At 43.7% G+C, this 16,907-nt stretch overlaps 1 protein-coding gene across 11 annotated transcripts in view; it reads right to left on the reverse strand.

The window, feature by feature from the left end:
* The window catches only part of NRXN3 (neurexin 3), a 1,218,301-nt gene that overhangs the window by 825,946 nt on the left and 375,448 nt on the right, over positions 1-16,907 (reverse strand). The window lies entirely within an intron of this gene.

Here is a 16,907-nt window from a genome sequence, read left to right on the forward strand (position 1 = left end):
AGGCCAATGGCATATTGGGCTGCATTAGGAAGGGCATTGCTAGCAGGTCACGGGAAGTGATTATTCCCCTCTATTCGGCATTGGTGAGGCCGCATTTAGAATATTGTGTCCAGTTTTGGGCCCCCCAATACAAAAAGGATGTGGACAAGTTGGAGAGAGTCCAGCGGAGGGCAACAAAAATGATTAGGGGGCTGGAGCACAGGACTTATGAGGAGAGGCTGAGGGAACTGGGCTTGTTTAGTCTGCAAAAGAGAAGAGTGAGGGGGGATTTGATAGCGGCCTTTAACTACCTGAAAGGGGGTTCTAGGGAGGATGGGGCTAGGCTGTTCTCGGTGGTGGCAGATGACAGAACAAGGAGCAACGGTCTCAAGTTGCAGGGAGGGAGGTCTAGGTTGGACATTAGGAAAAAGTTTTTTACTAGGAGGGTGGTGAAGCACTGGAATGGGTTACCTAGGGAGGTGGTGGAATCTCCATCCTTAGAGGTTTTTAAGCTGCGGCTTGACAAAGCCCTGGTTGGGATGATATAGCAGAGGTTAGTCCTGCTTTGAGCAGGGGGTTGGACTAGATGACCTCCTGAGGTCCCTTCCAACTCTAATATTCTATGATTCTATGATATAACATACAATGTAGGGGAGCTTTATGTGTAGCAGTGCGAGTAGCATTACCCTCTAGTGACCATAGCCCACAGAGAGACCAAGAGAACTACCAGGGATTCTCCTTCAGTTCATGTAGCAGAGGGACCAGCCCAGTGGTTCTCGACCTATTTACCACTGTGGGTTGCATATGCAGCTCTTTATGTGGGACGCATCCACACAAGGTATATACTACCTGTACAGCCCTGAGGGTGTCACAGGGGCTGCTGCTGTGTGCTGATTGGGCTGCAAGCAGCCCACAGGCCACGGGTTGAGAGCCAGTGTAATGTGGTTCTAGGTTCTACTCCAGGGTTCCAGTCCCACCTCTGCAGAAAGTTCAGTGCTTAAATTAAATTGAAATGGGAGGGGAACTCTCATTGCATCAGCAATGGGGGGGCATGGGGAAAAGGGGAAGCTTTATGGTAGTACTACTTACTCAAGCCAGGAAGAGAAGGGGAACTGCTCTCCTCCATTCCCCTTAGGTCAGCCCCTGGACACATGTATGATTTATATAGTTACTGTGACAGTTGTCTGCACAATATATATTGTTAAAGGGGGAGAAAAATGTTCAGCAAAGCTGAAGAATTTTGCACCGTTCTAACCTCTACACCACCATTACTACTTTCCTTTTATTAATTGTTAGAAAGCAATCAATGTGTCGTATCACATAAATAATGTGCTCCTTTCTCATGAGGTTAGGTTTATAAAGCAAAAATTAGAACTCGCCTATGCAGCAGCAACTAGTATTGGGACAACAGGTGTCATTTATTTAATGCTGTTTGCTGATTAATTACACACAGACATATGTGGTTCCTAGGCAGCAGACAGAGGTAAGATTTACTCTTCGTGAGAGGAAGGAACAGATTCTCAGGGGCTTAAAAAGAAGTAAAAAAATATGCTGAAGAGTCATAACAAGAGTAAGAACATAAGAAGGGCCACACTGGGTCAGACCAATGGTCCATCTAGTCACAGTGGCTTACAGCAGCCAGTGCCAGGTGCTTCAGAGGAAATGAAAAGAACAGGTAATCATCAAGTGATCCATCCTGTCGCCCATTCCCAGCCTCTGGCAAACAGCAATCCCTGCCTATCCTGGCTAATAGCCATTGATGGAGCTATCCTCCATGAATTTATCTAGTTACTTTGTGAACCCTGTTATAGTCTCCAACTTCACAACATCCTCTGGCAAGGAGTTCCACAGGTTGACTGTGTGTTGTATGAAGAAATACTTCCTTTTGTTCATTTTAAACCTGGTACTTATTCATTTCATTTGGTGTCCCCTTGTTCTTGTGTAATAAGAAGGAGTAAATAACACTTCCTTCTTTACTTTCTCCACAACAATCATGATTTTGTAGACCTCTATCATATCCCAACTTAGTCATCTCTTTTCCAAGCTGAAAAATCCCAGTTTTATTAATTACGCCTGATATGGATGCTTTTCTATACCCCTAATCATTTTTGTTGCCCTTTTCTATATCTTTTCCAATTCCAGTATCTTTTTTGAGATGGGGTGACCAGATGTGCACACAGCATTCAAGATGTGGGCATACCATGGATTTATAAAGAAGCAATGATATTTTCTGTCTTATTATCTATCCCTTACCTAGTGATTCCCAACATGCTGCTAGCTTTTTTGACTGCCACTGCATATTAAGTGGATGTTTTCAGAGAACTATCCACAATGACTTCAAGATCTCTTTCTTAAGTTGTAACAGCTAATTTAGACCCCATCATTTTATATGCATAATTGAGATCTGTTTTCCAATGTGCATTATGTTGCATTTATCAACATTGAATTTCATCTACCATTTTGTTGACCAGTCACCCAGTTTTGTGAGATCCTTTTGTAACTTTTTGCAGTTGAGTTTGGACTTAACTATCTTTAGTAGTTTTGTATCATCTGCAAATTTTGCCTCCTCGCTGTTCACCCCTTTTTCTAGATCACTTATGAATATGTTATCCAGTACTGGTCCCAGTACAGATCCCTGGGGGAACCCACTATTTACTTCTCTCCATTCTGAAAACTGACCATTTATCCCTACCCTTTGTTTCCTATCTTTTAACCAGTTACTGATCAAGGAGAGGAGTTTCCCTCTTATCCCATGGCAGCTTATTTTGCTTATGAGCCTTCGGTGAAGGACTTTGTTAAAGTTAAATCTAAGTACACTACAGCCATTAGATCACCCTTGTTGAGCCCCTCAAAGAATTCAGTTGATTGATGAGGCATGATTTCTCTTTACAAAAACCATGTTGACTCTTTCCCAACAGATCATATTCATCTATGTGTCTGATAATTCTGTTCTTCACTATAATTTCAACCAATTTGCCTGCTACTGAAGTTTGACTCACCAGCCTGTAATTGCCAGGATCGCCACTGGGGGGGAAAGGGTGAATGTCATTGTTCTAAACAAGCTAAATTACTTTGGCAAGTGATTCACTGAGTGTTCCCTCTGGAAGTTTCAGTCATGAAGCAACCAGACCAGCTTATTTCCCTGTCACCTGTCATTTGTTTCTTTATTGCCTAATGATATGTGCCACAATTTAGTTCCCTCGGCAAGCCAAACATGGACTTAATCTGTGGCCTTGCTATGCACTGGAAGTAAAAGACTAAAGGGAACTAGTCCAAATGGCTCACCATGCCCTGCTTCTCTGCAGAAATGACATCTGGTAAGACCCCTTCGATAACATCAACTCTTCTGGTTTTTTGATTAAAGCAGAACAAGTCAAAATTCCCAAGTTCGATTCCTAGCTCTACTACTGACTTGCTGTGTGACTTTCGACAAGTCACTTAAATTTTCTTTGCCTGAGTTTCTCCAGTTGTAGCAAGGGGATAATGATGCTTCACTCTTCTTTCTAATGCACTTTGGGATTCTTTTCAAAGTAGGTGTGGTAGAATAAAAAATAGCTGCTGTTACTATGCCATACAATAAACTATGTTAAAAGGTTGCAGACTGAAGGTATCAGAAGTCAGGTATAGGTCCATCTGGAGCCCTCATCTCACAGCTCGGTAGCGATAAACTCTACATTATCACCAAGTACAGTTCCATAGGCGTGCGCACGAGGTGTGCTGGGTGTGCCCAGGCAGACCCTAATGAAGGGGCATCATAGATTCATTTTGTATCCGAGCTGGGAAAATGTTTTATGTTGCCTGCGGCGCCATCTCTGTCAGTTTCATGCTGCTGCCGAAAGTGTGCTGGGCGTGCGTTTTTTCGGCAGAGGGTGCAGCGCGATCTCTCAGCGGACAGGAAGATGCCGTGATCTGCTGCCGAAATACCCCGCCTCACTTCATTTGTCGGCGCTGACTAGCAGGTTGCAAGAATTTCGCCGGCAGGTAATTTAAATGTTGCCCGCTGGCGGAGTTGAGTTTGACACTCCCGATTACCTGGGTACACACCGTAATGAAAATGTGCACACCCTAATGAAATGTGCTGCGCACGCCTATGTACGGTTCAGTTTATTTCCTTTTTAATATGAATGTAAGTGCTAGTGAAGTTGTTATGCTGACAGATTGGAAGATGCGTCTCTTGACACATACAGCAGGGAAAGCTTCCCCATACAAATCCCTTGCCAACCAGCGTTCACCTTACTCTGAAAGGCCCAATTCAAAACATTATCCAAGAGGTAGAACAATTCGCAGCTCAATCAATGCCTGACTCACGCAATTCCCACTTATAGATCTGTAAGCAAGAGACCAAGGTATCAAAAAAGTTAAACTGCTCACCTCCAGCAGCAGGTATGTAGCCTCCCTTGTACAAAGAGAGAAACAGAGGGTTTGTTTCTATTTCCAGTGCAAAGCGAGTCATATGCTCTTCCAAAGGGGTGTCATGTTCCTGAGGGCTTTGGTATTGTACTTGTATGGTACCCCATATTGCAGGCTCTATGATAACTGTTCTCAGAAGAGCTACAAGGTACAAAGAAACCTCAGGAGGTGGAAAGACAATCCTTCAAGTGTGTTCAGGAAATGATACACTTCAACACACAATACATTTCAAGTCCATCTGAAGTGTAATAAAAGTGTAACGCTTATCCCCAAGGGAGGTTTCTGCAGGAATTTAGCAAGTCAAGTTGGATGGCAGTTGCTGGAATAAAGAGCAAGGTATCTTTCTCGTACTGCAGATGAGCTCAAAGAAAGTCACGAATCCCTCCATCACTTTAGATGCAGGGAGAGGGAGAGGAAGCAGCTGCAGTGCAGCTGAGCATCCATTAGATGGTGATGAAATCTACAATTAACTCCCCTTCCCATTCACCCCATGGGGAATTAGCACATTAATGCCAATGCTCCCTGAATGCTGGGAACGGAAATCAGAGTCACAAAACCTACTTTTTCACTTGGGTACAGTTTATTCCCACCTACACCTCCTTTCCCAGTTCTCACCCCTAGCTGTTAGGTGGAATACACGGAGGTCCTGATTCTGATCTCACTTACACCAGTTTTGTACTGGTGTAACTGCTGGTTCCAGTGGAGCTATTCCTGATTTACACCCTCTTGGGATTAGATGCAGACCCTGCAAATCCATAGGAATCTAGTCTAAGGTAATCTTCTCACATTCTGTTGCTCTAAAGCAGTGTTTCTCAATTGGGGTTCCGTGGAACCCTGGGGTTCCGCGAGAAAGTGACATTGCGCCACTGAGAGCAGCTGTTCTCCACGCCGCCAAAAAAGGGAAGATGTCCCGGATTTTTTGGCGGAGGGTATCGAGTATGAGTGTAATTTCCCCGCGGAGCCTAAAGGGTTCCGTGGGGAAATTTAATTGAGAAACGCTGACCTAGTTGTTTGTATATAATTTGCTTATTTTGACATTTTTTTGGCCCCATATGTAAAAATATTGTTAAGAGTTTGGGGGGTTCCTCAATTATTTATCGAGTTCAAAAGGGTTCCATGGCCAAATTTAATTGAGAAACACTGCTCTAAAGTCAAATTATTGCTGCTGAACGATGCTGGTCTCTCCCTCAGATGGAGGAGGGTGGGCCCTTTAGAGGACATACCTACAGTAAGTGTGAAGGTGACACTAGCTGTCCATACCTCATTCCATCTGAAGCCATCAATACACTTTTGAAGCATGAATTAGCAGACCCCCAAAATACCCCATGAAACAGGAAAGAATTAACAACCCCATTTTACAGAGGAAGGAAAATGAGGCACAGAAATGGGAAATGATTCATCTCAGGCCACACAGTGCAGTCACAGCAGAGTGGGAAATAAAACTCAGGTGTCCTTCATCTGAACTAGATTGTCATACCTGGTTTGAGTGAGCTAAAGGTACAGTATCACTTCTTAAACTTACTCTTTATTATCAGAGCCTTGGAAAAGTGCCATAATGGGGTGAAATGAAAGCTTTAAATGGCTGGAGGTTCCTCAGGAAGCTGAAAAATAATCACCAAAGCCTAAGAAAATGACTAAACCAGTAAGGAAAAGTGAAAAGTCCTGAGGCTAATGAAAATGCAGCTAGTGAGATTCCATAGTGATAACACCTGCCTTCCTTTCAAATCCTGCATACAAGGAAACAGAATCTAAAGGGGATGAACTGAGATGCAAGAGATTTTTGTAAAGTTTCAATTAGCCTTTCATTTAGTCCAGGGTGTAAGCTACCACTGAGTTAAGCATCCTTCTTGGCTACAGACTCTCTATTTATATCCGCTAACTGTGCAAATTCCCTGGTTCCTTGATTCCAGACCAGCTGCTGGGCACAGCTGTGTTCCAAAAAAGGCACTGAAAATGGCAGGGATTGCTGAGGGAATATGATGCTTCCCTGATTTCATCCAGGCCTGGAAGAAGAAACCACAATGCTGTTCTCGCTAATTTGTGACCCAGCTGAAAACCAGGGAACAATGGAAATCTCACGTGAAAAGCCCAATATGATTAGATCTTCATCTTGATTGCATCCCAAATTTAATGGCCTTTTTTATGGAGCATTTACACATATGTGCACATACACACACTGGGTTTGATCCTGCTCAGCACAAGTGGTGGGTGTGTAAGCATGAAGTAAGAAGTTATGAGCAAGGCTCTCAGATACAGGAGTGATGGATGCCCTGCAAGAAACTAGACAGGTGGAAAAATCCAGGCAGGAGAGTAATGATCCTGCAACAATACAGTCAGCAAATTACTTCTACCTGGTCACAGGCAGGAGGTGTAGGTGAGGAATGCATAGCTAAGTGCCTCATCAGCATGACAACCAAGCTTAAACCCAAGTCTCCACCTCTTTTGTACCCCCAGTATTGAGTGTACGGGAACAGGCATAAAGTTCACTCCTACTCAAGCCCTGAGTGATTATGGAGTAGGCAGAGAGAAACAGACCCCTCTGTCCCCACAGCCCTATATAGCTAGAGGACTGAAAAGAAAATAGAAATCCCACCTACCATTTCTAGTCCGCTTCTCATTGGAGGAAGAGGAATGCAACTTCAGATCAGGAGCTCGCTACTGGCCCAGTGAGCACAGGGGATTGGTTGCAGATTATCTAATCCAGGGGTGTCAAACTCGCTGATGGTGACGGGCCAAATTCACATAAACTGCACGTCACAGTTCTGCCGCCTAGTCAGTTCTGGGCCATTAACAGGTACTGGGGCAGTGCTGGGGGAAGACTGCCTGGTTTGTGGAAAGAGTACTTGAGGCTGCTTCTGTTGCAGAGTGAACAGGCCCAAACACTGCCTGAACTCAGGATTGGGCACCTGTGCAACCAGGCGGGAAGAGCAGACCAGCCCCAGCAGAGAAAGCCCTGACCAGCACAGTGACCCTGGGAACCCACACCTGGCAATGCACAGAGACCAGGACTCACGCTTACAAGCTTGCACTGCACCCAAGCATCAGTAACCACAAAGGGAAGGAGACACCCTGTTCAAAGACAGAGGGGATGGACAGTTTGGACTATTTGTTAAATAAAGAAAGGTTACTGTGTTATTATTTCAGCCATGGGGACTCAATGCACTGTATTATTGTTGGCTCTGCGTGACTTCTCAGAAAGATCTCAATGATTCCTTTTCCTAATTGCGGTTTTGTCTTTGCCCAGATAAAGTCACCAATATTATACCTGGTATATTAATTTCTGGGCTCTTTCCTGCCTCCATAAAGCCTGCAGAAGGTGAGCAAGAGGTTTAGGCCTGGTGAGATTCTCCGCCCTATTCACGTACTTGGTTAGCCCCCATCGCAATAGTATTGGAGTGCCTCACAATCTTTAACGTCTTTATCTTTGTAATACCCCGGTGAGGTAAGGAAGTACCATTATCCCATTTTGCAGACGTAACTGAGGCACACAGAGACTATGTGATTTACCAAGGTCACATTGGAAATCTGTGAAACAGCAGGGAATTGAACTTGAGTCCTAGGTTACCACCTTAACCTGTGGACTGTCCTTTCTCTCCAGGATATAAAAGTGTTGGAATCGGGGGACAGCTTAGCTAGCAGGGATGTCCCCGTGCTGAAAGGATACAGCTAGCACTTAATCTTACTGGAGCTAGTGTGCAGCTTTCACTCACAGGTACTAGAGAGAAACATTCTGACACTGCCTGCTGCATTCTCTAGGATTCACAACATCAGGGTGCCAAAGACAGGCAGAATTTTTTTTTTTTTTTTAAATTTCTGCCTAATTGATATCTCAGGGCCAAATCCTGAGCAACTGGATGCTAATATGATTGATGCATTACAGACATCTAATTAGATTAATGTGTATGAAATGAGCAGGATCTAGCTAAACTCTCACTGACTGTAAAGGGACAAAGTGAGCCAACAGGGAGAGTAGGATTTGACCCTCAGATTTTGTGAATGTTGTGGGATGGCAGGCAGAAAAGGCAAGGATTGAAAAGTTGACCAGCTTGCGGTTTAGGATTTGCCATAATTCAGTCGTGGGCCAATATCAGGAAAACACAAGAGGTCAAGAAGCCATGGGCAAATCTGGAATGGGATATTTCACAAGCCACTGGGGTTCAAAATGAATGTTACTCTGCTTTCCAACAGCGTAAAGTGTGAAGTTTGAACTATAGCACTCATTGACATCAGCCTCTAAAGTAATGTCACATTCAAAGTGGGGGCAGGTAGAAGAGAATAAAGCAATCTAGAACAACATGGCCTTTAAGGTCTGATGTCTTGGGACCTGCCCCACACTAGTCTTGGATCTCTGATCAGAAAGGACACATTTCAGTGCCAGATAAGCAATATAATCATGGATGCCCCAAAATAAAGTGTCACAACGTTGAGGGAGGTGACTCAGCCAAAACATTTCTATTGTTCTTTAAGAAGTTGCAGATACGGTATGGAGAACCATTCCAGTAAGGATGCAATCCTGCATCATTTGTCCTGTAGTAGCAGCACCAAGGATTAGAGCCCTATTGTGCTATATAAACATAAGAGAGAGAATCAAAGAGTTTACAACCTAGACAGATGAGAGACAACAAGTAAACAGGAGGGAGGAGAAGTTAGCAATGAGATTTACCAAAGTGAATAGCAGTCAGAGCACATCAACTGCCTGACCATTGTCAAGTGTTCTATGAGCATCACAGCAAAGTGAATGACCCTCAGTGACATCGATCATGTTCTTTAGCTTTCTGAGCTTCCGGTCCCCTCTTGCTTTTTCAGTCCAGTTGGATTGTAAGCTCTTCGGGGCCTGGACTGTATCTTCCTAGGTGTTTTATAGTGCCTCCAACAATGGGGACAGAGCTCAGGTGGAGGTCTCTAGATGACACTGTATACACATTAACAACAACATTATGCCCACCTCATAATTTACAAGAATAAGTGATCTCACCCTCCATGTCCCAGGGAAGATTTAGCATGAAAGTTGTGGTGAGGTCTCATGTTATTAAGCTTCCATTATCTTTAAAGGTCAGAATACTCTGCATATCCTAATTCATTAGGAAGTATCATAAACCATTAAAGCAGTTGACAGAACAACTGAACAAAGTACATTTTGGCACTCAGCATCTTGCTTATTTTAGTGTGTTTATTCAGTTTCTCATTCATCCAACCCCCCCACCTATCCCAGTCAATAAATGGGTTTTACAAAGAAAATTGATATTTTGAATCCAGAAGACATTTTCCAGGTTATCACAATTAAAAGTTACATATGTTACTGATCCATAGACGTTAGAGGTGGAAAAGGCTTAAATACATCATCCAGGGATAACGCAGGGTTTTTTGTTTTTTTTGTGTGTGTTAAGGCTACAAGACATTTTCTGCTGTTCTAACCAGTCTAGTTTCTAGTGTCCCAACTGACAGGCTTCCATCACTTCCCTTGGGTATCTATTCTACAGCCAAATACACCTCACTGTCAGGATGTTTTTCCTCATATTCACCCTAAAATTTTCATCTAATAATTTAATCCCAATACTCCCTGTCATGGGGTACAGTTACCACCAGTGGCCCCTCCTCCTGGCGGTCCCGGGGATTAGCTCTGTCTGGTGCTGTGCCCTCTTCATGTGATCTCTCTCCCATTGTCCTCTCCTCCTGCAGACCGCTCTTGCTCCAGGAACCACAGTCTCCTCCTTATGACTTGGCCCTCCAGCCAAGTCACTATGTGGTTCCCCCTTCCAGGGAGAGGAAAAGTCTTTCCAGAACAAAATGTCCCAGGCACCGCACAGTTCTTTGCCTGATCTATCCCATGTCCTGAGTGGCTGGTAGGGGAACCCAGATCCACTCTCTATTCTGGGTTCCAACTCAAGGGCCCTCCAATCAACAGCCAAGGTCTGCACTGTCCTACCTGACTGCTTTCCCCTGAGCCTTCTGCTACCTTCCTGGCTTCCCCCTTTCTCTGGGTTCACCAGAACTCCCACCTATCAGAGAGTAAGTGCAGCCTGCCTTCCTGCAGTCTGTTCTGTTGCCAGCTCCTGGATTATACAGGCCCCTCCAGGTGAGGCTGCTTCCAATCAATTCCCTGCTTTGGCTCCTCCATGTGTAGCCTGTGGAGTTAATTGGCTTTCCAGGCTATCTTAACCTCTTTCAGGCCTGTGTGGGGTGCACACCCCATCACATATCCTCTCACTCAAGCCTGTAAGCCTTGGAGGGGAGGGGGGATGTCTCCTGCCCTGCATTTGCCTGAGCTGTGCCCAGAGGTCATCCCTCTTTTGTTCCACATCTTCCATGAGGAGACACAAATTATGCTGGTCCTCCATGGAGTCCCTACATTTTTTCCTCTGGAACTCCAGGTCTCCTTCAGCTATTCGCAGGGCTTGCTCTGCTGCTACTAGCTTCCTCTGGAGCTCCTTCACTTGCCCCCACAGGATCCCTCAGCACCCTTTCATTCAGGGTCTGAGTTCCCCCATAGCTTGCTCCGCTTCAGCCTTTTCCTAGCTTCCTCCCATCTCTGGGTTGGGTTGGGTTGACCTGCCTCCCAACTCCCTCCACCCAGGGAGTAACTGCAGCCTGCCTTCCTGCAGCCACTTTTGTTGCCAGCTTCATATCTTATATAAGCCCCTCCAGCTGAGGCTGCTTCCAATCAATTCACTGCTCCCAGGGCTCCTCCTCCATGTGCAGCCTGCCTCTTTTAACCCCTTCCAGTCTTGTGTGTGATCGACACCCTATCACACTTCTGGATAGAATCCTTTGAACTACCCTCAATAATTCATCTGCTCCTCTCATGTGGCTACCTCTCAAACAGATGTCAATTTATTACACTCCCCTTCAGTCATCACTGAACAAGCGATACATATTTATCTCTTAATTTTTCCTCATAAATTACTCCCTCAAGCCCCCTGATCATCTTTACTACTCTTTTCCATATTCCCTCCAATTCATCAAGTTTGAGGCTAAATTATTTGACAGGGGCTTCTTTATGCCTTTATTTTAGAGACAACCAAGGGCGCTCATTAGCAGGAATGCACTATTTTATTCTGGCCTTTTTATAATGTACATTTTGCAGTAATTACTAAGGTCACTTCTCACCATAGCCTTCCTGTGAGCAAGTGCCCAGTGTCACTTTGCTTTTGCATATTTTAACAGATGAGGGACAATACTCATGCTTATTTTCTTGGCAAAGATTGACTGGTAAAACTGTTACCGGCTACATTCTTTTGTCTCCTGCAGTTCTGACATCACTACTGAACTGATAAATACATTAAATACATCAAGATTCCTCACAAAAGAAACCCAGACATGTCAAAAACAAAAAAAACCACAAGTTCAGCACTTCATAAAGGCAATGAATGATCTTATCTGTTTAATGCTAAAGTGACCAGCACACATTTTTTCCCCTTGAGTAACTCAAGTACTATAGAATTTGTCTTACTAAAGATTATGTGAACAGCTCTAAAAATGGCACAGTATTGGGATTACCATAAAAGGATAGAACCAGGGGAGCAGACACTACATTTTAAAAGAAATGACTTTGATCTTTAAGGATATTTTACATACAACAGCTGATCCAAGCAACACAATTTTTTTAGGAAATATAAACTTAAATTACCAACAAATACAACCAAAAGCTGCCCAAATTTCTATACTGGAGAGAAACCTCTATATGTCACACAGCACCAAAATTAGGATGGGCTAGATAAACATAAAATTATTAGCAGTAAATTAGGAACAGATTCTGTCACCCTCTCCCATGCCAAGCAATCCCACTTAGACTAAGATACTACTCAGCATAACTAAGGGTAGCAGCATCTGGCCCACTTAGAGTATATCTCCAAAGTCCTTCATCCCAAGGGTCTCAAAGCAACATTACAAACTCTGTTGCATTCACTCCATCTGTCTGTAGTATGGACCGTGGTAACTGCTTAACAGCACACTGCAACAGTAGGAAGCCGTTAGCAGAGGATGTCGAGAAAAATACTGCAGCCAGTTGAAACTCAAGAGACATCATATAGCTACCCACTTCAGAACTGGGCCAGATGGCAAATGACCTATTATGTCTTTTCCATCTGCGAGTTACACTGCACCAAATCTACGGCCACCTTTGGCTTCACAGTCATCAGGTAGGATAGGTCTACACTGCAATCAAGAGGTGCAGCATGTGCAGGCATACATGAGCTAACTTTAACAGGGCAAGCTTGCTAAAAGTAACAGTCTAGCCACAGTGGCAGGGGCAGCAGCAAGGGCTAGCCACTTGAGTACAATCCTGCCTGGGATGCTAGGTATGTTTCTGGGCAGCTTGCCCATGTCACTCTGGCTACACTGCTATTTTTAGTGAGCAAACTCAATCAAAGCCAGCTCAGGCATGTCTACACGTACTGCCCTGACTGCAGTGTCAATATACCCTAAATTACACACTATAGTAACTTGAAACTTTGGCAGCAGCAAGAACAGGACTTAGATCCTCTTTCTCCAAAATGCATAATCCTCTACTACATGAACTAAAGAACAATCTCTGTCAGCTGTGAGCAGTATAAGACCTAGGACAGTCAATGGAGTAGTTCAGATTCCATCCAGTAGAGGGCAGTGGTAACACACACACAAGTTCATTATGATATCTTATGATTTTTTATTATAAACTTTACACTGCTGTGCCCCTCATTCTACAAGGCAAATAAGTAGAGTGGGAGAACACGCCCGAGCAAGCAAAGAATAAATAAATAACCTGCCAAGCGCTGCTCGATGGCTTAATCATGTCCAGAGGTGGAATTGCAGTTTATTAAACTCAGCGTGAGTTCATCTCACAATATGATGTCCACATGGATAACAGTTGCCAAGGTGCTCCCAAGTTTAGCCTTCCCAATGCTTAACATGCAGTCTCATTTCAGGGAGCAATGTAATAGGTATAACTGTGATTCTACCAAACTGCCAGACCAGCACCTCCCACCCCCACCTCCATCAATGGATATGCAAGGACAAGGGCAGGCAAAGCCCCCATGTGACTCCGCCATTTGCAGAGATGATCCAATACCTCACCCATCTTGTCTCTCTAGTTTGCAAGTAGATTCAGTCAGCACTGACAAACAAATATCTCACAACCTTGCTTTCTCTGCCAATCTCTTCCAGTAGTCGCAGAAAGGTCTCCCTAACACTAAACCAAACCAAAGACCGTGGCTCCCCTCAAGGGAAATAGCCTGTATATGAGGCACTATCGATCTAACTAGCAGACAAGATTGGACTCCTCTGATTCTTTGCCTTCACTTTCCTTCTCCATCTCTCCTATTCTCATGTTCTTAGGCTTTTTAAAAATCTTGTCTGGTATTCCCAGTATTGGTAAGTTCTCCACAAGTGAGCAATGTTACCTAGTGGCCTGAGCATAGGTTAGGAGCCAGAAACTCCTGAGGTAGTAGTAATAGTCCTTACATAGCTTCAGAGCACTGAACAATCATTAACTGAGAAATTCTCAGAACCTCACTGAGGTAGATAAAGATTTGCCCCGTTTTACACATAGGGAAACTGACACACAGAGGGGAAGTGATTTGAAGGACACACAGCAACTCACTGGCAGTGCTGGGACTAGAGGACAGGAAATCCTGGCTCCATCCTTGAGTTCAGTATCCTAGACTAAATATACCTATAAGAAAGCAGGGAGTTCGAATCCCAGCTCTGCTACCGATTCCTTCTAGACTTGATGATTATTCAGTTAATGTTGGGAAAGCTAAATGAAAAGGAGAAGTGCTAAGTATTATTATGAGTTATGGGGCCTCAGCAAGGTCCTTCACAGGGGCCAGTCACGCAGGAGATGATTCTGTGGCTTAGTCTAGTCTATGTAAGTTCTTATACTGCGCTCATCACTATAATATCTGAGCACCTGCCAGAAGTGCATTAGCAACGTGATTAATATTTGTCATGTTTGACCTCTCATCCTCTCCCAAGTAGGAGAACATGTGCAATGGAGTGTTTTGTTTTGGATTTTTTGTATGAGATATAAATATAGATATACACACATATGTTGCTATGTTTCTGTCAGAGAAAGCAAGGTTAAAAAAATGAGCCTTGCAATTAAAGTGAAAGGTGGTGAGCTTTGTGGTGGTCTTTTAGTTCCTGTGGGAGTTCATTTCACAGTCTTAGGTCAGACACAGAGAAAGCATTTTCCTCTGCAATTTAATTTGCTGTTTCCTCCCTGTTGGATAGAATCTGATACATATTTCCCACACAAATATGGTCACTCAGGCAGAGCATCATAAAAAGATAGGGGACACTTTGTGACTTCTTAGTTCACATACACAATACAGTGTGTGCCAATTCATCACACAGCTGATATCTCAGTTCTCAGGACAAAGATACAGGAAGTAAGAAACTGAGGAATAAAAGTTAAAGAAGAACACTTTTCCAGACTCTAGCACTCCATCCAAGGATTTCAAAGCACTTCACAAATATTAGTTTGATCTCACAATCCTTCTGTGATGTAGGGATGTGTCATTATCCCCATTTTACAGATAGGAAAGTTGAAGCACAGAGAACTAATGTGACTTGTCAGAGGTGGTTGAGAGTTCAGAGGAGAACCCAAATATCCTAAAACCATCTCCTGGTCTAAGAGGTTAAAATAGCCCTGGTACAGATGTCTTCAAGCCTTACTAACAAGAGGCTCCTCCAAGTTCTGACAACCAAAGTCCAACAATTGCCCCCACTCTGGCACTCCTAAGGCACCCCTGGTGCACTGTTTGTCCCTGCAGGATAAATGTTCTTTTGAGAAGTCCTGTTGCACAGCACTTATGTATGAAAATCCCATTCCCTTGTAGTCCTGCTTTTGCTGCCAGATCTAATAGGGGCATGGGACAGGGCCTGGGTAGGGAAGAATTAAGAGGAATGTAGAAGAGAAAATCATATAGACATACCTATTAGGTCAGAACTAACCTACCCCTGCTCCTCCAGAATGGTTGCCTGTGGTCAGTTCTCCAGGGGTCTGTCCAATAGAGTTTCTGATGACACCAGCTATGGTGCTTCCACCACTTCCGTACAGTCTACAGTCCAACTTATTTCACGGTCAGGAAAGGTTTCCTGATATGCAGCCTAGATGTTCATTTGCTCATTACTCACAGATATTCTTAATACGAAAGACAAGGAATGATTAAAGGTGAGCATAACACCATGCAGATATTAGTAAATGGTGATGTCCTCTCATGCTAGCTAGGCAGTTGGGGAAATGAGGGCCAGATCAGTGCCATGCAGCAGTAAGAGAGAGGAGCTGTCTCGGGAGAGTTGTAGCCCAGAATGACTGTCTGACTGTGTGGCTTCTTCTTCTTTACCTCGTCCCATCAATAGGAGTCAACTCCTCTTGTTCTTCATCTCCAGTTGTTCTTGACAAAACGTGCCTTCCAAGCTGACACCAACCTTCTTCATATGCTCTTTTAGCATCTCGAATGAGGTTTCTCTAGGTCTTCCTAGACGTCTTTTGCCTGTGACTAGGAGCTCTTGTACCCTCTGGTCAACATATCCCACATCTTGTCATCATTTCACATGACCCAGTTGTCTTAGTCGATACTCCCTCAGCTTTTCCATGATGGGAGCTACCTGCATCATAGCTGTTTCACTTTGTAGCTCCAGTCTTACCCGATGTCCACATGAACATTCTCATTTCAGCAGCATGTAGTAGCTTATTCTTCTCTCTTCTTCTTTGGCCAGCATTCCAACCCATACATCATCGCTGGCCTAATCAGAATCTTATACACTTTGCTCTTTAGTTTACTTGGCATATTTTTATCAGAGAACTCTCTGAACTCCCTCCATTTATACCAAGCACTCTTTATATGGCTCCTAACATCCACATCCAGATTCCCATCACAGTTTAACACTGATCTGAGGATTTAGATTGTTGTACAGACTAACTCTATATCATCTTGTTTTACTGGTTTCTCCTTGTCCCTCTCAAAGAAACATCGCATTCTTCTCTTGGCCAATTTGTAAGTCATTTTCGTCTAATGCAGCCCTCCATGGTTCCAGGTCCCTTTCCAGGTTATATCTATCATCACAACACAACATAATGGCATCAGCCAAAAGCATGCTCCATGGAGCCTCTCCCCTAATCTCCTGCATCAATTGTTCATTACAATCACAAACACAACTGCATCAGGAATGGTTCTTCTCCCACTCCCATATCTTTAGGGAGTGGCCATCAGGTGAGAGACCCAAAGACAAAAGCAAGTGATCTAGAGCAGGAAAAAACCAGAACGTCACCAGATGACTACACCCAAACTGGTGCAGAATTACCTGTTACAGGTAAATTATAGCTAGACTTGGAAGAATTATATTTTTATCGGTAAATGTCGATTTCACCACACACACACAAACCAACAAAAATATTTCCATTGATAATAATCAAAATTTACAGATAGGCAAAATAAGAAAGATGCTGATTGAGAATATAGTAGAGTCAAAAATCCAGTGATATATATTTTGGAATTAGGCTTGTTACAATGGACTAATAAATGAATAGTAAAAAC

The sequence above is a fragment of the Emydura macquarii genome, unplaced genomic scaffold (genome assembly GCF_026122565.2).
Source record: "Emydura macquarii macquarii isolate MOO-44397 ecotype Brisbane River unplaced genomic scaffold, CSIRO-AGI_Emac_v2 contig_374, whole genome shotgun sequence".
NCBI classification, from domain to species: Eukaryota; Metazoa; Chordata; order Testudines; family Chelidae; genus Emydura; species Emydura macquarii.